General features: G+C 36.4%; 1 protein-coding gene and 1 long non-coding RNA gene across 8 annotated transcripts in view; both read left to right on the top strand.

Annotated features, from left to right (window-relative positions):
- The window catches only part of LOC132912501 (TLD domain-containing protein 2), a 299,067-nt gene that overhangs the window by 94,715 nt on the left and 179,524 nt on the right, over positions 1–24,828 (top strand). The gene's annotated exons all lie outside the window — the stretch shown is intronic.
- On the top strand, positions 3,156–6,005 carry LOC132912398 (uncharacterized). Its single transcript, XR_009659204.1, has 3 exons — positions 3,156–4,719; positions 5,104–5,316; positions 5,476–6,005. It is a non-coding gene; the product is annotated as an uncharacterized LOC132912398 (long non-coding RNA).

Below are 24,828 nucleotides of genomic sequence, written 5' to 3'. Positions count from 1 at the left end.
TTGACGCCTACACATGCTTTGTGTTCACGTTCCCGCCCTTCTATTAGGTTGGCAACTAAGTGATCGCGGATTTTGTCATTACCACCTAATGTGTTGTAGTTGCCAACCCAATAGTACCGCAGATGATTGCAATTCTTCGCTACTAAATCATCCTGCTATATTATAGATGATTCTGTTGAATAACATTGCAGACAAATCAGTTAGGTTTATTAAACAACAATCTTGCGGAAAATCAGTACAAACTTTTATAGCGTATCACGTGTGTTACGTTCTGTTTAAGAGCAATGAAGGTAATGTAATATACAGGCCGCTGATATTTATGCAAATTTATATTTTTATGAATATGTTGGATAAAGTAGAATTTGGATGAAAAGTTATTTTATCAGTCAGATGTTATGAATGGTTTATCTCATATATTTTAGGGTTATTTTATGCGGATTCTGTGTATTTTTGTATCTTCAAATTGTCCATAAATTCATAAAGATTCGCAGTTTGCTGTTATACAGGGTGTATCATAATATTTAATGGAACCCACTAGACATGAGGGAGAAAACAAATGAAAAAATTTGCACGATCGTGTGTCTTATCTGACCTTCTTTCGAATTGATGGCCATTTTTGTGTTTCAATAATCGGTGACTGTTTACCTTCGTAAAAGGTACTCGAAATGGCTACCTTCAGCCTGCGCGCAAGTTTGCAGTCGACTCACCAAAGAATCTGACAGCCTTTCAAAAATTCCAGGTGTACGTCGAATAATACAGACTAATATTAGGTACATACGATAATATATTTCGAGCACCTTTTATGAAAGTAAACAGTTGTCGATTATTCAGCCACAAAAATGATCATAATTTCGAAACAAGGTCAGACAGGACGCGAGTTCGTATGAACTTTCTTCATCGTTTTCCTGCCTCCTGCCACTCCCAACATGTTAAACTGTACCCTGTATACGAAATACGATAAAGAAAGAAAAAAAACGAGACTGTACCCGTAACTCGTTTTATTAAACAAATTCAGAAAATCAGCTAGACTGGCCTTCGAAGTTACCAATTACCTACTACCAATTTGACACACAGCGGCATACGATGGTGGCAACGATCAAAATAATTTCGCAGATCACTTTCTCTGATGCGCATCTCCGTCGTTTTCGCTGTTACACTTTCTACCGACAAAAAATGTCTTCGATAGCGTGGCTGGAAAAGACTCCACCGCGTTAAACTTTTTCAGTTTAACACTTTGACTGCAACTTTGGTCATATATGACCGGCCACGGTTTCTTCTGTGGTCATTGGTAACCGGAACGCTTGAACTTCTTACAATTGTAAAAATTGAATGAAAACTGACAGTTAGGGCATTTTGAATATAACCGATAAATAGAAGATACTTTGAAATAAAAAGTGTCCCATTGAGAAATTAAACATTTTTATTAGAACATCAATAAAAAAATGAGAACAAATCTCGCATCTAACGATGCACTGTGTTTGCATCCATATCTTTGAAGGATAATCTACGAATATTATTATAAACACACCTTGGAAAATAATTGCAAATGCTGCTTTATAATCATATAATTGAAGTTAGAAGTGTGAACATACCTTACTATTATATATAGAATGAACAAATACTGTGTACTAATATCTTCTACGCGTTGTCATTTTCAACAAACATTTTTATTAGAAAATCAATTAAAAAAAATGAAAACAAATCTTGCATCTAACGGTGCACTATTTTTGCATCCATATCTTTGAAGGGTAATCTACGAATATTATTATAAACACACCTTAGAAAATAATTGCAAATGCTGCTTTATAATCATATAATTGAAGTTAGAAGTGTGCACATACCTTACTATTATATATAGAATGAACAAATACTGTGTACTACTATCTTCTACACGATTCAACAATACATTCTGCACGTTTTGCTTACGACGAAATAACGAATGCGAATGGTTTGTTGAAATAAACGAAGCCTTGTTATAATATGCGCTATCAATTGTTATCAAGGCGCCATGGTGGTCACCGGTGACCACCAATAAGATAAACGGTCCATTGGGGAAGAATGTTGTCTTACATCATCAATTTATTATTATTTTACCATTATATGCTTTGAATAATAAAAATACTTCCGTGGAGTCCTGAGCGAAACGTGGGATTTCGGCGTGGCACTCAAAGTGTTAACAGGAAACTTGGTGTTCGATGCTCACTTTTACTGTCCAACGTGTTTTTCGACCGAGCGAGAGAATACGTCATTAATCGATGTCGATTTTCGAAGAAGCGATCGAGCTGATTTTCGCAACATCGTCTCCTTATCTTTCTCCTGTCACTTTTGGTCCTCGAGCTGTAACATTTCTTCTGTCACACCTCGTGTTATTAGGTCTTTCTTGGTTTTTAGCAAAGTATCACGTCAGTACCTTTCTGTATACAATCTCCTACGCTGTGTTTTTGCATCGAATCTTTGCACTGTTTTTTTTTTTTCTTTTTACATGGAACCTTCGTAATTACTATCTTTCTCCATCTTCTACGTTTCCCGACATTTCACGTCGAATCCTCGTGGTTTCTTTTCTTTGATGTCAGCTGTTAACGATCGAGGAACGATTTCGTCGAAATGACTGTGATGAAACTTTGATGGATGTTTTTGGAACGAAGGTTCGAGCGAAGAACGAAGATAGACCGTTTCCTCGGCAACGTTCACTTTCAACGCTATCGTTCGCTCGGATAAATCTTGACGGGGCGGAACTATATTACAACGATTCAATGTCAAGATTCAGAGGCCGGCCACGTCTTTCTGGACTGGTGATTTGGGTCAATGACGAACACACCACCGGAGTAATCGCTTCCCGTCCCTTTGATCGGGCGCTATTGCGTTCCCTTCCTGTTTGCGAAAGTGCTCTTGCTTGACGACTTCACTATGGCGTTAATGTTTCGAATCGTTATATTCCAGCACGCTGCTACGTTTAATTATAGAACGTGACGAACGTGAAAGCGTTTCTTTGTCGCTTCAGGGTTTTCTGCGAGTGCAGCGCGAAGTTGGCTTTCAGAAGGGACTCTCAATCTCCGTGACCGATTATGAATATACCCGCAACATAAATCATTTCTCGTAAGTGGCTATCATTTATCGAGTTCCCGCAGAAATTTCATTCGAGGTCGAACCAATCTCCGCTGCATTTAAAACTGCTTGCTTTTTTGTAGATAAAAAGCATTTCATAATTTTCCTGCTTCTTTCTTTCTTTTTTTCTTTGTCGCAGTGTTTGCAACTGTCTGGGGCTCCGCCCTTCATTTTCGTTCACTGCGAGAATCGTTTGCTTGTCTGTTATTATTCGCATACGCGAACCTCTTGGCAGTCTAACTCGTAAAACAAGCCCACTTCTTCCACTTTGTCAATTTCACAGTCCGGGAACATATTGTTCGATTTCTGGGAAAATTATTGTTACATAACAACACATCTGTATGAGTTTATTTGTCGAAGAAAGATGGTATACATAGTCATAAACTCTTCATCCTCGCATCTTCTTATGTATATGCGAACGTCTATTCTATATCGGTTGAAACAAATAAATAAAATCCACGTGCTATTACTCTTATAAGTAGCAGTGTATGTTTCTTTCAAGAGATGCTAAACTTGTATTTCATAGGAAACGTAATAAAACTATATTTATGTTAGACCTGTACCTCGCGAGACCATCTATGGCTCGCCAATCAGTAGAATAATCTTTCTTAGACAAATATTCTCTGTTAGAATAAGAAAAGGCCAAAGAATAGCAAGTGTCGCTCAGCTCTATATAATATAATACACCGATATAACTTTACCAATATAACTCTGGGAAACTGCTTATCTTCCTTTGGACACAAAACGCGCGAATCTACCGCCAGCCTGACCTAAATCTACCGTCAAACCTAACTCGAGCCTATATTTCATGAAAATTCAGACCAAAATATACTTTAGTTTCTCACTAGAAAAATTTCTCCGCGATCTCGCCGCTACTTTTATTCGTCTCCACTCCACTCCAATATACTAAAACGACGTTTCCCTTTAGACTCACCGTTCTACGAAAATGTTTCCATCTATAGAAACAGAATGCATCTGCAAATCAACTGCAAACCCAGCCGAACCTAAACCTAATTGAAACCAAGGTTTCTCGATCCACAAACCACTTCTACAACGTCTAATTCACGCGGAATGCAATATCGCCGAGCAAATTGATAAACCCCGTGTATTCCCGTGATCCGCGCTAGCTGTCGTGTGTTCATAGGGGAATTAACAGTTCCATTGGCGACTTCGATCGGCTGCTGGCAGTACGTTACGTAACGCGTTTCGTGCGCCAGGGAACAACGATCGGCTACGATTAGATTAATTGGACGCATTAGACTAGTTTAGACTGTATATTTCTCGGCACGCGGGAAGTGTAATACTGATCGTAAACTGCTGTACGTCTGCATGTGAGTACGCTTATGGATTTCCGAAGTAATTGAGAGCCGTGCAGCAATAAGGAAATTGTACGTTTGAACTGTATTTATTGTAGGAGAAAGGAGGATATGATTTTCGTATTCAAAAGCTGAGGAGAATTATTATAAAAATTAATCGATTAGCCAGCTGCCCTCCGTACAGGATACTTGTTGGCTTCGTACGGAACGTGACAATTAATTCGAAGTATCAGGGAAACGGAGCATCGATCGATCGATCGGAATTTTATATTCACGCGAACAGCACAAGTTCGTACATGTACGTTGTTTGCTGAAGAAATTCTAAACGAAGCGCGTCGAGAATATTTTTATAATGGACGAGGGAATTCAGTAAAATGTGCAAAAAGTTGAGTTTGATTCGTGAAATCGTTTATGGATTGCGTGGAGTCGGACGATGATAAATACAATTAAAGATTTATATATAGATTTCTTTATTTTAGCTTACCTTCCGGTTTATATTGCACAAACATACACATTAACAATCACAGCAACATCCAACGGCAGATTTCATAATATAAACGATTTTTATTATTTTCCTTCTTCTTTTTTTATTTAGTTTTATTTTGTATTTTTGAGATTTTTATTACGAAAGAATACACAGCTTACTCACGATGTTTAGAATGATTTTACTTGATGGTACCAGAGACGCCCCAGCTCTTGGACGTGTAATTGATTAGTCTGGAAGATACGCTCCATTAACAAAGTACAGATTAAAAGTTATTCAACGGCTCAATATGTTTTCATTATCCAACGATTCGATTATTCATGCACAACGTAGTTCCACTGTCCTGTTCCACTGTGCAATGTTCCAGATTGATATTTACACGTTGGAGCCCAGGTGACTGAAATAACCTTGGTACGATTTTATGGTACATTATCATATTTGAAAAAGTAATTTAACATCGATCGACTTCGAGTCGAGTTTACTTATTTAGATAGAATTTATGTTGATTTTCAGCGTACGTTCCTTTTTGTTCGTTTCACTCGAATTACTGGCAAGTGCTCTTTATTGCAGCCGTCTCTTTAACTGGCGATCAGTTGCGTAAAAGCTGTACGTCCACGGGCCAGGAATGGCACGCGTGGAATTCCACGCGAAACGGTCAATGATATTTCCAATTCGTTGCTGCCTCATGCACGAGAGAGTTGAAATTTCTTGCTGGATATAACGTGCATACGTGCGGTTTCTCTGTGTGTGTTTACACGCGAGAAAGAGCATTTAGAGAGAGAGAGAGAGAGAGAGAGAGAGAGGCGGGTAGAGCGGAATTGGAAGACTTGAATTTGAAGAATGTTGTTTGAGTTTGGTGTTGTGGGTGGCGGAGATTGGAGGAAGATGGTTCGGTCGATTTATTGGGCGATTAAGCAATGAACTGAGTTATGCAACGCGGTGAGATATGTGGCCTTTGTACGTGTTACGGATATGTAGATTCCTTTCCGTGTCTTTTCGATGCTTGAAATTTTTGAATTTCATCGTGTTGTCTGTAGACAATATTTTATTAGACAACATTTGATTTACCTATTGAATAATAAATTGAAATAATATCCTAATTGTGAAGTAAGAATTAAATTTCTTATTTAAACGAGAGTTTAAACGATACCAAAAATAATTTATTTATTATTTCTTATGTGCAAGTGAAATTTCATCTTTCATTTGGATTTAACTGGAGAGAGAATGATGGTATACAAGTAAATTGATTTTTAGTTTTGTCTTAAACGTTTCCTGTTATGCAATGAAAAAGTCGAGAAGGTAATACGGTTATTTCTCAAGAGATAGATGACAGTTAATACTTGCTATTAAAACTGCTCGTTTCTCGTTGTCAGAAAGTTATATTTGACTTGGAGAGCGTTCGCCGTAGCTAATGAACATAGTTAAAAATATATTTATGCAAAAATAAGTTTGTTCGACGATCGATAAATAATACGTAAATGTAAATTAGAACAATAAATAAGAAATAAAATTGTATTTCTGAATAACAATTGATTTCATTATCTCAAGTTACGTACTTAAACTTGTCGAGATAACGAGTAATTTATTTCTATTTTTCATTTGAGCTCTCAAATAACGAACGAGCCTCTATTTAAATAACTATTTCAATGAAAATTTATTCAACGATGCATAACTTTATTGTTTGATGTTAATAAAATACACACAGTAGTAGATACGGTTTTTGTGTACATTAAACTACCATGGGGTAATTTACAGACTTTTAGTTAATTAGATTTAGTTAGCTTAATTCAAATGGAGAACCTTTTTGGTATTCGAACGAGAGATGAAACTTATAATTCTATGAAAAATCGCATAACGAATACACAAATATTTAGTTTGCCCAATGTTTGCTATAAATACGATTAAGTTAACTCAAGACAACGTTTATGGCGGTTCTCCGCTTATCAAATACACATCTTGTACTATAAATGTAACGACTCGTAGTCGCGATAAATGCGGTTGATAAACTGAAAGAAGGACTATGCCTGTTAATGAATGCAACGATGTTCGTAAAAGCGATGATGCGTTCGTTAACCTGTTTAGCCCCTACGCATGTGACACATACTTTCTTATCGTTGTACTTTATGCTTCGCGTTATCTGAAGTTGAAGACGAAGAAAAATGAAAAAGAAGCGAGGAAACGGGGTCGTTGAATCCGGCTACGTTTTTACGATCCGGATTTTACGATCTTCTGACATGAATCAGGCGACGAAGGAAGCACACGAGTCACGTACGTGTGCATTCTGGAAACTTCCTACTTCCTCAACTTTTCAAATTCCTTCATTTAATTGTTTCCTTTTGGAAGCTTCGCTTCTCGTCAATCAAATGCTTTGGTATTCAAATTTCAAAAATTCATTGGAACTGTAACATTTTTTAATCATTTTTTAAAGGCCCATAATCCTTTCTCCTTCGTTTGCCAAATATCTTTACCAGTTTAGTTTCTCATGATTAATTCAGATAATCGTAGTACCTTGAAAGAGAGAAGAAAGAAAGAAGCGAGGAGAGAAGAGAGAGGAAAGGTCACAGAGGAATAGGGAACAGTTTCATAAGCTGTATGGTCTCATATTATAGCATACTTTCGTGTTTTTATATCTCTTAGAGATTTTATATTGTTAGACTTTTATATATTTTACCGCATTTCATGTTACATTTATTTGTTCTGTTTGTTGCGCCGTATTTTATATCGGTTCAGGCCGTAGGACAATACGAGTAGCAAAGGAGTAGAAAAATAAGAAACGCAAGATGTACACATTTTAGGTCAAGTTTTAAGCGTTGGTTTCAGGTGGAAATGTGAAGTACGAGAGACGCGCTAAGCTTGGTTGTCGTCGTTGCATGCATTTTTACAACGACGATCCTACGTATCTAGTCTTACGTTTCCTTTCAGCGAGGTTTGTGTCTACCGTTTGGAAAAGTAGGTGAGAAATTGAAACCAAAGAGAAAAGTAGCTTTCCAGCTACCGTGCTAACTCGCAGGAGAGAAATAACAATGGAAAATAAATAAATAAAATTAACTCTCTGACGAAGGTTTCCGTTCAATCCTTGAACCTACAAGTTAACGCGAACGTTAGACCCAAAAGTTAAACGCGTGCACAAAGATACACATCGCCCTTGAATCACAAATGGACCTTACACGACGAAGAAACAGATTAACGACTGGCATTTCTCCAGGATCGGGACGCCACGCGTTTCACCGCTTGTTTTCGGCAACTTGCACACTCTGTCCGAACAAACATGTCTTTATATTTTTACAACGGATTTCGAGAGTCACGAAGCGACGAAGACGAATGATGGAAGACGAAGGTCGACCTTTATCATGGCGTACACGGGACTGGAGGATTCGGCTCAAGGATCCAGCGAGTTCCGTGCGATAGTTGTCTCGGTCTTTCGTCTTTTCTTCGTTGTTATTAACTTTCGAAACATCACGGGCGTGTCCTTACGGTTTCCATCCTGTCCTTCTGGTCAAGATACCGGGCGAGGGCGATATTTCTCTCGGCCCCTCCTCTCAACGACACCGCTTTCAGACAAACGTTTAACTCGCGGACTTTGTTACCCTCTGTCTGGCCGACCTTACGCGGAGAAAAATGCCACCTATAGAACAGCGGATATATTCCGTACACGTTGTTTCAATTTTGTCGTTCGATTTTGTTTATTAGACGAATTAATAGGTTTATTGCGTTTGGCTAAAATTTGAATCAGCATATACCTACAGATCATAAGCATAGCATCGATTTCTCAACGTGGGAAAATATCCTACAATAGTTGGTGTGAAACACTTACGTGCAGTTTCGCAACGTAGCATGGGTTCACTATTTATTCGTGCGACTATATTTTATATTGAGAAATGCGTAATGTTGTGTGCTAGACTAGATTAGCCGCGTAGTAGTGACAGACGTATGTGTGGAAGTATGTGCGTGCGCGGCGTCTCGAAAAACAGATGAATATAACTGTTCCGTTGGCAGTGTGATATATGGAAGATGGTGAGGCAAAGAAAGTGCTGAGACGCGTGCAAATGTATATCGACGAAGATCCTGGAAATCGTTTATTAAATAAATCTAAAACTATTTTAATATGAATTCTAAGTGTAACCTTAGCGTTCCTTTACTTTTATTTCCGCGATTAAGATCCACAATTCTCAATATTTTAGTTTTGCGTTTCTATTATGATGAATATTCCGTTATAGGAAAACTATCTTTTGATAAATTCAAACAAATAAATGGAATTTTAGTATATCGTTGTAGGTGTAAATATCGTGTGAAAATTATTTGCTAGCACGCATTCAGTAGCAGGAAAATTATTTGTTAGATTGTAGTATCGTATGAAAATCGTTTGTTAGAATGGAGCATCGTACGCAAGGAAAGTCGGATCCAGGGCTGATGGTTTCTGTCAAGACGATATTGTATCGATTAGTATATCGCGCAGTGATATGTATTTCATCATATTCATATTTTAAGCTTTTCAATGTTTATCCGTGAATTTTGAATTCTGAATCGAATGGAAGAATAGAAAGCGGAAGCGATGTATTTCTAATGCCTCCCACGTAGGATGTTTTTAAATAAACGAATTGATAACGAACGACATCGTTGTGAATCAATTTATCTTCTGGAAAACAACGCCGTATGTTTATTTAATACTAACCAGAGCGTACAATCGTGTAGAGTTCCATTCATCGTATTTGTTATTCGACAGTTCAAAAATATGTATCGGCGTTTAAAGAAGGAAAATAGGGCAGAAAAAAGAGGGAGGGAAAAAGTTATCGAAGCGGTGAACGTTTGGTGTCATTAGTCGAGCGATGGTAGTTAGCTTGTTACATAAATTTCAAAGTTACGCAACTGCTATATCTTGGCTGCATGTTTCTTTAATAACTAAATTATCCTCGTGCACTGTTATTACGCGGTTTCTTTAACGTTAATCATACTATTCTTCTGTCGCGCTCTATACCTTGAATTAAGAAGTTATGAATTAGGAAAATTTGTTGAGAGAAGTTTCTTAAACTACCGGAATTGTTAGAGGAGCATTTTAAGCAAATTTTGCATTACCTTCGTAAATTATAAACACCAGAAATTCTTCGCCGTAAGATCCGCGAATCTCACGAAGTTTCTGCCTTGAGAAGATTCATACAACATCTCTGTTATCCACGAGTATTCTTTTGCATGTTCTCAGCTCACAAATTTTCTGCTGCACAGGCCCCACAAAGATTTTATCGTAAGAAGATTCTCGAAAGCCGTAACATTTTTATTGTAGAATAAACTGATGAGTTTTTCGATGGCAAGGATCTATCGATGTCTTCCGCAAATGTTTCATTACAAAGACCCACGATTCCACAAATCTTTCATCAATGCCCGCGCGTAGTCTGGCAAATTTAATACGTATAACGAACACGCAGAAATGGTAGAATCACGTTGTAAAAAGATATTAGTGAAATCGGTAGAAAATTCCCTTCGTCATCTTCCATGCAACCAAAGACTCGTGATGTCATGCACGAGACTTTTACCATAAAATCCACAAATGCCATTTTGATATTGGAAGATCCAGAAAGTGCATAAATTTTCTGTTGGATAAAGAAATAGGTAAATTCTACGAATGTTTTCTCTACGAGAGAAACTTCTGATACCACAGATTCTCCGTTAGATGCAAATATGTGTACAAAGGTTCTCGAGGCTTTTCCTCGTTTTTCCGTGGCCAATGTGCCACGTGGCAGGGGAACGACGCGACCGCGATTCACGAGGTAACAATCGCATCCATCGACGGGTATGGGAAGGCCGTGTGTGTCGCGTGACAAACAGCTGCCACGCATTCGTGGCACAAGTCGCGTGGGCACACGCGGCGAAAGTGTCTTACGCGTGCGAAACGTGCCAAGGTCGGGAATTGGCGCGTAACGTCGCTTGTTCCGCCGGATGTCGAAATGCTGCACGTTGCGGACCAGACCAGCTGAAACTCGTATCCACCGAAAGTTTCTTAGACTTGTCGATTCGCGCTAATTTTTGTTATTGTTCTATTTAAGCTTTCTGCGACGAATTTTTTTTTGTTATCAATGAATGTATTTTTTTAAATAGAATATATTAATAGGATCGCATATTCTTAACATTAGAACTACCGATAGTTAACACGAAGTTATTTCTACCAAAACCAGTCAAAATGACTGGTCTTTAAAAAATACGTAATAGTAGAATATTTTTATATTTATTGATTTATTACTTTCTTACAGAAGGAATTCCATGTCATGTAGTTTTTGATATTATTATTCCATCTGGAATTTTTAAAGGAGGGTTGACACATTTATAAAATTGTAGAACCAGTCATTTTGGCTGGTGTGGTATTTCTAGTGTTAGCATCTAGCGATCTAGCGATCGATCCGGAATTTTCCTGATAATTGATATCACCATACCGAATGATACGCAGTAAAAATTTTAAAAACGTGTGGGAAGTTGTACAAAACGAGGAAACTGGCTAATTGGGGATAAACAGATCGCAGGATCCTTTTACACTTTGACAAGTACCAGTCAGTTTGACTGGTATTGTTATCAGTAGCCTTGATACAAAATTATTTTCAGTTTTAATACATAACGACAAAATAAAATTCATTATATTATTCTTTTAGTTATCGTTGCGAAAGTCATTAGGTCATTGCGGAAAAAAAATATAATATGAAGTAGGAATTTTTAAAATAAAATTTGACTGGTGTGATAGTTCTAGTGTTAAATAGGTTACAGTGGTAAGGGAAAAAGATACAATTAACCGAACAATATTTCTGAAAGTTGCTGTTAGTCTGGAAAGGGATTATGCGACTGGTACTAATCAACACTAAATCACAATTTTGTCTCATTGTCGGTATCAGTCTTGGTCTTAAGCTGAATTTACGCTGTTTCATTTTGGAGGGACATGGCGAATGAACGTTGCCTTCATCCTTGTTTTATACGCCGATGAGATGAGGATCAAAGCAGCGTTCATCCGCCGTATTCCTCCAAAATGGAACAGCGTAAAGTCCGCCTTAGTCTCAGTTTCGATATCAATCTCAATTTTAATGTCAATATAAGTTTCAGTGATAGTTGCAGTATGAATATCGATATCGGTCCCAGTTCAGTCTCAATATCAATGCAAGTTTTAATCCGAATGTAAGTTCCAGTGGGAATTTCAGTTTCAGCATCAATATCAGTATCAGTATCAGCCTCGATAGCAGGCTCGGTATCGGTATCAGTATGAGCGTAAATTTCAAAGAAACGACGTTGCGTATGCATCATTGTAACAGCTGATGGACGTTATGTAAATAAGCAACATAAGGAAACGTAAAAGGAGCGTCAGTAATTGCGGTATCGTGTTTGAACGAATCATTAAATAAATTGATCGTGACTAGAGGCTGATAGTTTCTGTCAGCTCTTCACCTCGCGCTCGATTAAAGTTACTCTTGGGTTGCAGGTCGAAGTGTGGTCTCGATCCGCTGGTTAACTAACTTCGTAAAAAGAAACTCAAAGATGGTAGGCTATATGAATTTAATTGACAGTTGCCCTCTTCTTTTACAGTCATGTCGAGCAAGGTTTTCTCCGCGATTACGCGCGAATAAGCGCTAGACAAGCGGAAAAGCTATCGAAGATGCATTTCATTATCCAGCCATTAATCGCGAAACGTTTCTCAACGTTCAAGAAAAATTGAACACGGTGACCTCGTTTCACGCACTTTCATCCGAGTTTTCTTCTTTCTTTTTCTCTAGCAAGCGGAACACATGGTGGTCTATCTAATCGCTGAAAGTAGAAGTCCCGTTCAGTCTCTTCCTTTTATTTCGTCCAATGCCGGTTACTCGTTTCTCTGAGTAGTAATTATCAATGCTTTTTCTTTTTTTTCCCTTCTCTCTTTTGCTGAACTCAGAAATAGAATACTTCATATGCTATTTTGATAATTAGATACACTTTTCCTTAAGCAGTTATTGCTACCTTCTCTTTTCCGGTGTACAGCTGTTTTTCATTTTTCCTTCATTATTATTTTCTCTAAAATGTTTTTCTAAAAATCACCATTTTCCAATGCTTCTAATGTAAAGAAACCTATCTTCACGCCTTTTTATTTTTAATTGTAAAAAGAAATCAAGATAGCGCTTGGACGTTAATAATCGCTTTTTTCTCTAACTGAAAATTACCATTTCTCAACTTTTCCAATATAAGAGTCTTTCTTTTTCGTACTTTTAATTTGAAAAAGAAATCGAGAGATCACGCTAGCAGTTCAATATCAATCGCTCTTCGCTCTAAGCAACGACTCTATCATTTCCAACTTTTCCAATGGGAAAAACCGGTCTTCCGTTTTCCCTTATTTCCTTCCATTCTCGATTTCAAAATTCACGAAAAAGAAAAAAAGAGAGAAGGAAAGAAATAAATCGGAAGTACGATTTATTCCGACAGCATTTCAATGCTAATCCAAGTTCCATCATCGCAGTGGAAAATAATTCTGATTCGTTGGGTCCCGTGTCTCATCCATCGATTCGCCATATTTCTCTTCGAGCATATCCGGAATATTCCAGCAGACAGGGTTTCTATCGGAACGAGAGTGGATCACCGATGTCGTTTATAAGGTATTTCGCATCCTTCACTGACATTCCACGCACATGCTTATGCAAAACAAACGTGTGCGCGGGCGTAATCGATACAGACGACAGCGACTTTGTCGACTTCACCCGAGAATAGCAACGCGACGGGCCATATCCAACGATGACGCACTTCGACCACGATATTTTTTCCTTTTTCTCGATGAAATTCGCCGTCTTATTCGTCTTTATTCGTCAGCTTCTTAAATGGTTCATCGGTGTCGTATTACCTTCCTGCTTTATTATTAATTATTATGCTGTTGCATAATAAATGAGTCATGCAGGAAGAACATTGATTAGCTTCATTGAGATTGATTGCTCGGCGAGAATCTTGATCGTTTGAAAAATTAAGTACTACTTATGCACTGGCGTGTTGATAAATTTTCATGGTTGAGAAACTTTCAGGAAATTTCACGACAAACTACTTGAAAATCCGCTTCGACCGAAGACTCTGTTGGTCAATTTTATTAAAAAGTAAACATTTTTTTTTTATATTGCATAATCAGTAAAGGAAATCATAAATTGAAGATTTCTGAACTGAGTTGGGATATAAATACGCGAACGAGAAACAATCGCGGAATGTTTTATATTTAATTTGAGAAAATTGCTGAAGCGTGATCTGATTTAAAAAAGCAATTGGATGTAACGAACATCTCTCTGCCCTTTGCGATTCCTTTCCTTCGTGCGCTATATTTCATTTCGTTCGTTCGTATATTAAATATTAAATGTACTATTACACGTTCGTTTACAATATCTTTTGACAACACTAATTTGCTTTTGTATTTTCAACATGAGATATTTATGCATTCTAGCGATGTTAAATTCTTTCCCTTCCTTCGTTCGTATACGCTGTGTTTAATGTGATATGCGTTTTATCTCGAATGTACAAAGAAAACAAGAGAAGCTGCGCAATTAATAGGAAAATGTTTATTGTCGTGTTAGTTGAAGGTATTAATTAATTTCGCAGCGAAATAGACGGTAATATTGTTTTTACGAATATTTCGCTTGCTTTATTCTCTCGATACTGGCGTTATGATAATAAAAAGTTCCATCTGCTTGTCACGAGCGTTTATGCTTCCAGTGGCAGCAGCACATAAAAGAATAATCGAGCAAGATCGCTGAGGTGCGTATAGGGGAATAAACCTCCCATGATCCTGCACCTCCATACGACATACTGTGTCGCGTGGAAAAGGTGATACGACGGAAATGGTGCTCTTGATGGTTTTACGGGCTGAATGGTTTTTATGGGAACATTCGCATGTTCTTCTCGTATTACTATATATATAGCATGAGGAATCGCTATTATAAAAATTTTGCTTCATAAATGGCCGCCGGTTCCGATGAGGAGATAGGATCGTATGGCATGTTTGACCATTAATAATAATACGAATTATTGCTGAAATAATTTGCAGATGTTTTAAGTGGGAAATTATTACTTTAGAAATTTTATTTCGCAAATATCTCCGGTTTTAATGGAAGATAAGATCGTAAGATATTTTTTTCATCGTCGATAAGAATATAAATTATTGTTCAAAGATCTTCTTTACATATTTTACGTAACATCTTTCTTGTTCATTAATAAAAATACAGATTGTTGCTCAAATAATTTGTGAATGTTCTAAATGGCAGATTCTTACCGTAGGAATTTTATTTCACAAATTTCTTCGCTTTCGATGAAATAAAAGATCGTAAGATATTTTCGATCGTCGATAAGAATGTAAATTATTGCTGGAAGATTTTTTTTAGGTACTTTACCATGGGAAATTGCTATTATGTGGATGTTACTTCGTAAATGCCTTACATTTTGATGCGAAAATAGAATTGTACATTCTTGATCGTCGATAAAAATAGCAATTGTTGCTCAAATAATTTGTAGATGTTCTAAATGGGAAATTATTATTGTAGGAATTTTATTTCACAAATTTCTTCGCTTTCTATGAAATACAAGATCGTAAGATATTTTCGATCGTCGATAAGAATGTAAATTATTGCTGGAAGATTTTTTTTAGATACTTTACCATGGGAAATTGCTATTGTGTGAATGTTACTTCGTAAATGCCTTGCATTTTGATGCGAAAATAGAATCGTACATTCTTGATCGTCGATAAAAATAGCAATTGTTGCTCAAATAATTTGTAGATCTTCTAAATGGGAAATTATTATTGTAGGAATTTTATTTCACAAATTTCTTCGCTTTCGATGAAATACAAGATCGTAAGATATTTTCGATCGTCGATAAGAATGTAAATTATTGCTGGAAGATTTTTTTTAGATACTTTACCATGGGAAATTGCTATTGTGTGAATGTTACTTCGTAAATGCCTTGCATTCTGATGCGAAAATAGAATCGTACATTCTTGATCGTCGATAAAAATAGCAATTGTTGCTCAAATAATTTGTAGATGTTCTAAATGGGGAATTATTACCGCAAGAATTTTAAGTCATAAATATTTTCGACTTCGATGGAAACATCGGCTGTAAAGTATCTTTGCGATCGTTAATAAGAATATTTTACGTTATAAATGGTTTTGAGGGAGAGGTAAAGTTGCAAGACACGTTCGACCATTGATAAAAATATAAGTTATGACTGAAAGAATTCTTAGATATTTTAAATAGGAAATTATTGCTATTGGAATTTTATTTCATAAATATCTACAGCGTCTGATAGAAAGATAAAGTCGTAAGATATTTTCCATCGTAAAGAAGAAAATAAATTATTGCTCGAAGAGAATCCGTGGATACTTTACCCAGAGAAGAACCTATAGAATATATACGTGACTAATCATTAAAATAATCACCATAGGATTCTACGCACTAAATTAATATTCCAAGAACTGGAACACAAGACTAAAAAAAAATCCATTACCATGGAATTACACACTGAACGCGATAACAATTTTTTGAGTAGCTAACTCAGTGCCAGTATTAACACCTTGAAACCAACGAGTCCAAGAATGCTTCGCGTGCAATGTTAAGAGCGAAATACCGGTCTGTATGGAAATAGAAAAATCCTGGTCAAATGTTAGCGGCGACCGTGAGGAATATAGGTCAGTGGCATATTATGTGCTACATAAATTTGCATAAGGTTGCCTCGTGACACAAACCAGAGTCCACGATTCATTTTCTTGTCTCGTTCCGTGCACCGTTCATTACTCGTATCGTATCTCCCTCTCCTTTTCCCTCTTTTTTTCTTTGTTTTTTTTTCTCATCAAATTTTCCTCTTTGTTGCTTTTACGGTGGACAAACACGAGCTTTAATCCTTTCTCTACACAAGGATGTTCGATCGAAGTGCGCTTTCATCGAGTTTCGACTATGTATCGTGTGTGTACCATTGGCGGGATTTTCGAATATCCGTGTGTACAAGATTTTGGCACGTTTGTACGCTTTGCGGAATTATAGCGGCTGGGAAACTGTACACGCTGGAAATTCAGTAGTTTAACTGCAAGGGCGATATGGTAGCCGATCGTTCGTATAGCATTGTGACAGTGTCTCGATTTATGGCTTTAATCGAGGTTTGATTAATGCAGAAGTACACAATTGTCGAGAGACACATTGTACGCTCTGTATATTCGTATCGAATGGAAAATTCTTTGTCGTGGAAATGCAGGAGGTTCCGAAAGGGGAAAACATTATCAAATCATCTCGAACGGTCGAGAATAATCGTGTTTGTGTTCTGTTCTTGATACTCGATACATTTTTCAATTCGACGAGTGTATTATAGTCGAGTGGAACACGGTAACGTCTTATTCCATCTAGCTTCTTTCGTTTCTCGTAATAAATAAATTACTTGCTGTTAAAAATCCATCGAATTTTCTATATCGCTGACATTTTGAGGGTAATTGAATAATCCAAGGGTAGAAAGTTATAGGGTGAGAGAATGATAAGACGAGGGCGAGAGGATAAAGTTATGACAGCAGGATGAATGAATCGTTCAATCCTTGGAATGTTCAGTTGTCCTGATAATCTAATTTTTTGAGTGAAAAGGACAGATATTCTCTGAATATCGTAAAAGGCTTCTGTTTCTGAAAATTTCCTATACGATAGAAATATCGTGAAGTTTTTACGTCTATTTATTTACCATAACATTACGTTAGATGGTTTCCAGTGAAAAGTCTAAATTACTCGAACGCTGAACCTTAAATCGGAGAACGAACGTCGCTAGATCGAATCATTCAAACTCGATGAATTTTGCACGTTTACACGGATTTGTGGAATTCGATAAACATGTAATGTAGATAAAATGTAGATATCGTGTCAGATTTGTCCGACGATTGTAATCGAACGATTCAGCCGAGTTGGAGGCCTTTGCGAGCAAGTGGATCGGTTCCGTCGTTAGACAGCCGGAAGTGGATGAGATCGACAGAATGTTTAAGTCAAGATCGAGCTTCATTGGGGTCGAGTGGTGAACCTGACATTGATCCGAAGAAAAGCGGGTTATGGATTCGCTGAATGCTCAAGGGGATATGCGACCTTGCAGGCCTAAGGAAAATACGGTAAATCTGAATATTCTTGCGTCTACAAGCGTATGGTGAAGGATCAAGATTTTTATAAGGAAACTTTAAGAAACATTCGAACTCTTCATATTTTTCTTGTTGCATAAAATTACGAAATGGGGAACTGGTACAACACAATCTTGTTACGTATGCGGTGGAACCTCGTTTGCTTGCATTCAGCGAGGAATATGACTGGAACGTAAAAAGTAGGAAAATTTCTACAATTTTGAGCGAAGAAAGATCATCTTCGATGTAGCGTACGATTTGTCCATAATATTGAAAAATAAGAAAACGGTGACTTGTCGGGGACAAAGTATTATTTTTCGCTGGAAATAAATTTATTTAAAACGTTTCTCAAAATTCAAGGGATCAGGATATCAAAAATATCGTAAGTTACATTGTAGACGGTCTTATGTTTGTTTAAGTTCGCAGAAAAATTCTTTGCTGTTGTGATTTTTCTGTCTTCAAAAATTTTGTTCTCTCAACTTATTTAGATATTCGTAAAGAGCTAAATTAAAGTGATAAAAATTACAGAGACCAATTCTGAAAAAGAATTCTTTTTCGAATAGTTTTCACTTCCACGATATAGACCACAAAGAACACTAAAACTTTTAATTTAATTTTTTCTCTCTATCTTATATATTTTTTTTTAAATATTCACGATAATACGAAAAGTTTAGATTTCATTGGGGAGGTTTTTTAAACCCCCAGCATCCTTTTTCGGAAGGAAAAAAGATTGTTCCGTTATTAGCATCGCATGAACAACATTTGCAGTAAGAAGTTCCAAGTTTTTTAAATTTTCGAGTTACCTTGTTAGCGACCATAAAGTTACAGGATCCATAAATATTTAAACAGACTATCGATTAATTTGCATTTGAATAAATGAAATTTCATATCAGAGAGGTGACTGTTCTATTATCCGAAAATTATCCAAACAGTTTTACTTATTTATTATTATTTCATTTATTTAATTCGTATTTTATTTATTATTATTTATGAATTATTGGTTCGTATAAAGAAGACTCTACTGTATTATAATTTTACAAATTGTCATTCACAATTAATGGAAATTAATTGAAACTATTAAAATCTTGCAGCTTCGATTCAGGAGAATCTCAACTTTAGAAAATTCGTAGAAAATTTCGCGAAAATTCGTCGCGTGGTATAATTTATTATGTTTCAAAGTGTAATAAATTTACAAAGTCTAATCTCTCTGTTATGCGCCATTCCGATAGACAATACGGTTTCTCCTAACTGTTTCTTCGTTTCATCTGTCTCAACAAAAGACTAAATGTCGCTATTGTCTTCGTTTTCGAGGTAACCTCGTGTTTCCGCAAATTACGCCGTCATCGTCGACCGCGTGACAACTGTTTTCCCGAGCCATTCATCCGGATGTCAAGTGTTATCGTGCTAATTCGCGGAAAACGTGCCAGTCGCCAACAACGTAATTGGCTGGCCGTTTTTTGAACCCCTCTATTATTAGCTGATTTGACACTTGTCTACTGACACTTGTTAACACGTACTTCGAATGACACAAACCTTTTATACTTTTTCACGCTTCGTCAGTGATCTCGACGAAAAGTATTCTAATTTATTCTTTTGAACTGTTTTCCACTTCTTCTTAATCGATGTGATATCATTAAATTCCTACATTGAAACGACGTAATTTTGAGTTAAGAAGATATCGCGATTCGTTGGAAAAATTGTTTAAATCCACTTTTTAATTAATATCACATTTTGAATGTAAATTGTGGGTATATTTTTAAAATAACATACAAATTTCTAGAATGTCGTATATGTAAATAGTAGAAATGCTTCTGAAATATTATATCTCCCGTGTATCGTTCATTTCTTTTTTAATCAATGTTTCCCCTTTGATCATCGCGACCAGAAATTCGCAGAATTATCTGTTAGCCCGTGTAAATCTGTCTTCTTATCATCTGTCTTTCACAAAAGTGAACAGAAATGATATCGAGACGCGACATTAATTACGTCTTAATTAAACGTGTCTGCTTTATTGGTCGAGAACGTTCGATAAAAATTAACAAATAATCTTCTCTGTTCGCGTTAGAGAACAGACTGTGCAAATAGAAAGCAAGCGAAAGCAGTGCGTTTAAACAGTTTCTGTATGCGTGATGCAACTGTAAACATCGTATGTCGCACATCTGTCACAAAATTAATGGGTAAAATGCTCTGAAATTCATCATACAGGGATTATTTTGTACGTAACTTATTTACATAACATATTTCTATAATAAACATATAGCAGTTTAAGCGGATTATATTATGTAAATAATAGTAATTATTGGAGCATCAAGCAAGAATGTGGAGAATTTGGCTCTTTTGTTTTCAAATTGCCTCTGACAAAGTAATGAAATTTAACAGAATGTTAATTGGATTAATTACAGGTACTGACCTTTCTCGTATAATAAACTGAAAATCATAATACTGTGTTCGCTGTTATTTTTCGTACAACTATATATTTTATACAAAATATGCAAATATATTTTTTAAAAATAACAGTAACGTATATTGTGTTCTAACAGACCATTAAAGTAAAGAAATATTCTATAGAATATATACCTAGTGTTATAAAAGGAAATAATGCGATACAAATACAGGAGAAATACAAATTAAAGATGGTAAAATTTTGAGAGAAACTTGTACAATAATTTATCCAAAACGCACAAGTAAAATTCTATAATATACGAGAAAAACATTTAAAATTATTTATTATCAACTTCTAATAATATCATCAACTTCTTTCGCAAATCTTCGAGGTTCCTTCGAACTATCGAAATACAGTGTGTCTTGCAACGGGTGGTATAACCGGATAAGGGGTGATTCTATGTGAAAAAATAAGTAAAAAATGTAGAATAAAATTTTTTCATATAACATTTAGTTTCCGAGGAAATGTAGTTTGAAAGTTAGTCGGCTATGTTCAAACTATGGCTAAGTAGCGACTAGGTATGAGTAAAATAATCAACAAGAGGTTACTCTAGGTGCGAAAATAAGTAGAAAATGTAAAATAAAATTGTTCAATCTGAAGCCTCGTTTTCAAGAAAATAAAGTTTGAACATGTTTCGTTAAGAACTGGTGCGCACGATACATTTTGAAATTTATTCCTCTCGAAGGCAGAGCATCCTATGAAGAAATTTTAGTCTACAGTTTTAATTTATTTTCACGTGAAGTTTAACTCCCAGTCGATTGTTTGTCTCTGTTCAGTCCGCAATTAGCCAAGTTTAAACATACTTGTCAAATTTTCAAATTTGGTTTTCTGGGGAACCAAGTGTCATACGAAAAAAATGTATTCTACATTTTCGACGTATTTTTTCACGTAAAATCGCTCGCCACTCGATCGTACTACAATGTGTTATCAAACATAATTGCTAACCAGTTTTATAATACCATCGACCTCTATTGCAAATGTTTAGGGCGCCCTCAGGCTACCAATATATATTGTCAATATTTCAAGGCTTTCTACTAAAAGGATCAATATGCATTGTCAATATGTATTGTCGATACAATATTGTCAATACGTCATTGCCAATATTTATTGACAAATCAGGTATTCGTTGAGAAGCTCGTAAATGTTGACAATATTATCGATTGCCTGACCCTTGCGATTCTTCCAAACTATCAGCTTGTAATGCGGTCAATTTGTCCGTACCACTTGTTATCTACGATTGTTATTTTTTACTTTAACTCAGTCCTCTGCAATATTCCGTAATATTAGGCCCATTTTGGAATATGTTTGTATTATCTGGCCGCCTTACCGCAAATCGTATGCTTAACAAAATTGAGTGTATTCTATACAAATTCCTTGGACTCGCTGCTAGATATTGTGACTGTCGTCTGCCTCTTGTTTCTCACGTTCGTGACTTATGGTTCTTAGTATTAGGTTGTCCGAAAAGTTTCTTTCGTTTTATGAGGAAATAATAGACGCACAACGTTTTTTTTGTTTTATATTATTTTGTCGAATTACGTACGATCCATTTTGTTCTGTTGAGATAAACACCGCGACGTTTCACAGACTTGGTTTCACGTTTGTATGAAGCTGCACTGTTGTAAAAATGCACGTTTGCGAAAGAAAGACACTTTTCGAACAATCTAATAATTTGAATCTTCAGTCATTGAACGATAAAAGGATGATGTTTGCTGATATTTTTACTCGTAAGATATTCCAGGGTGTCGTACCTTGTTCTCACATTATTCAGCACTCTCTGAACGCTGCTTTCAGAATTCTAAGTAATTTCAATTTGCTTTATTCCAAACAACGCACGACATATGGCTATTTCAATTGTACAATTGAATTGTATGTAAACTTTCTTTTTATTATTATTTAATTTGTACTTTACAATTGGTCTAGCTGGACATTTGGTAAATTTTTCTAACTTAATCACTAAATAACATGTGGATGGCTAACCCCAGCGGGATACCACCTTCCAATTTGACTATTTTATTTCTTTAGTGAGGTCAGTGGGATTTTTTCTTTTTAGTCTTCTTTCTATGAGAGTTTTGTTTGCTTCAGCAGCCAGCTGGTTTGAATGTGTTGCCGTTCTTTCCTGGTATTTTTCTGCGTACCTGCCGATATATAAACGTTTAGTCGTATAAATCGCGTAGCTATCCATGCCGTAGCGCGTTCATTCGACGATTGATCCATTTGGTTAGTCCTTTGACTCATAAAAACTCTTCTTTATACGCTTGCTATATTTGCATACGTTTAAATTTTATGTCCTTTTTCCTGTGATTTATACCTTTAAAATATACGTTTTTTTATTTCTTGTATCGTATACGCGAAAAAGAATTTTTTCTCCGGGAATAAATAAATAATAATAATAATTACAGCACGTACATAAGCGACCTGTTGCGCTCTAATTACAAAAAGACATTGTTACTATCGTCGCGATAAAAATTTAAATCAACAGCGAACGCTATAACTTACGTTAATTCACGAAGCTTTGACTAACGTCACCGTGTTTTGACCAACGCAACAATTTATCACGTCTCGAGTGATATAGCGCGCATCTCGAGATATAATTCACGTTTAAACCGATCCACTTGGGTTTTCCAATTCGAAAGGAGGGAGAGAAAAGCAACGGGAGCGTGCGCTCGAAACGAAGGTGGAACGCGACATAAATAAAATATAACGTGTGGTCGTGGGCAGACGGTTTAGTGGGTCGAGCCGCGAGCAAACTGTTCTCCGCGAAGATTTAGCTGGGCGAAAATTAAAATTCATAAAGGGTAATCGGCGACTTTGCGGATCTGTCCGCGACCCTCGATGCCTCCAGCCCGAAGGCCTCGCGCCAAGTGCCCAAAGCCTGTCTGATCTCGTTTCTCGACGTCGTTCCACAAAATTTCGATATTCCTCTTTGTCCTCTTTTTTTCATCTTTGTAACTACTTATTCTCAATGATTTATTCGATCGTTATTATTTATTGCATGGTCGTGAAGTTTGTAAAAATTCCTTTCTTTCCTTTTTAATTCTTGTTGCCGTAGCAACGTTGGAGCACATGTACTGGGCGTAAAGAAAGTAGAATAAGAAACCATGGCGCGATTGTACATTTTCGGGTCGGTGAAGATACGTAGAAAGGTCTTGGCGAATCTGACATCGGGACGCAAGGTCAAGATCAAAAATCATGCCACGGTCGTTTCTACGGTTGCTTCTTTCGCACCCTGTGCATAGATATTGGCTTGTGAAATGTCAAACGATAAGACAGCGACTATATTCAACACGTTGCCTGGAAAAAATGTTATGAAATTTATTACAACACTTTAACAACGTAGCTCGAGAAATATTTATTTCCTATGAAAAGATAAAACACGTTTTCTTCCGCGTGTGATGTTGGAAATGCAGGAAATCCGGAAAATAAAAAGCAAATTATTTTCTCAGTCGTTCGTCCTGCCTTTTCTGTCGTTTATTACATCGTCAAAGTGTTAAAAGTAAGACGAATGTTCGAACATAAACACGCGACTAGATAATATTGTAAAATAGAAAGCGGGCTACACAACGATTAAGAATTTTTATTACACGTTTTGATTTATTACTTTAAATTTTGCACGAGTGTAACGCTTTTACTACTTTTCGTGAATGTCTCGTGCGGATTGTTGTTGTGCCTTGTGCGGATGTTTCTTTTCCTTTGCTTTGGTTCTGACACGTGTAACGAGACCGTGTAATTATAATGTTCGATTACTATAAGAATAATTCCGCAGACGTAAGACGATACAATTGAACAAACGTTAATAGAGTCAGCATAGTGTAAAAATGTTTCTGTTAAATTCTGTTTAAAAAATGTGTTATATATACAGGGTGTGAATCAGTAAAAATTACCACTTGAAGTATCTGATCATCTATTGATTTTCTAATAACCATATATTTTCTGAGTTCTAAGGTGATTTTCAGTCTTTTCATTGCTACCGTATGTATTTTATGTATTTTCAGCTGAACATTCTCTACAAACAAGTGTTAACCTATTTGTAGCGAAGAACTATTTGTTCAGCAGATATTTCAACTTCAATTTGTATTCTTGTATTTACGTTGTCTGTGTCTTCTGTGCATTAAACTTGACGAATCGTAGATAAAATATCTGCTAAACTAATGGTTTCTCGCTATAAATAGGTTAACACTCAGAGAATGTCCAGCTGGATCGACCGACGTTACCAGAAATACACGATGGTCACTACAAAACTCAAAGTCTCTCGAATACCTGAAAAAATATAAGATAACAGAAAACGTACTCGTCTGTCCAGGCTCCTTATAATACTTTGAACATCTTTCGATAAGGTTAATGGACACCGAGTTATTTTAGAATTTGGTTGACTCACCTT

The sequence above is a fragment of the Bombus pascuorum genome, chromosome 12 (assembly GCF_905332965.1).
Source record: "Bombus pascuorum chromosome 12, iyBomPasc1.1, whole genome shotgun sequence".
Lineage (NCBI taxonomy): Eukaryota > Metazoa > Arthropoda > Insecta > Hymenoptera > Apidae > Bombus > Bombus pascuorum.
The sequence above is the reverse complement of the archived record's forward strand: the minus strand, read 5'-3'. Positions and strand labels throughout refer to the sequence as shown.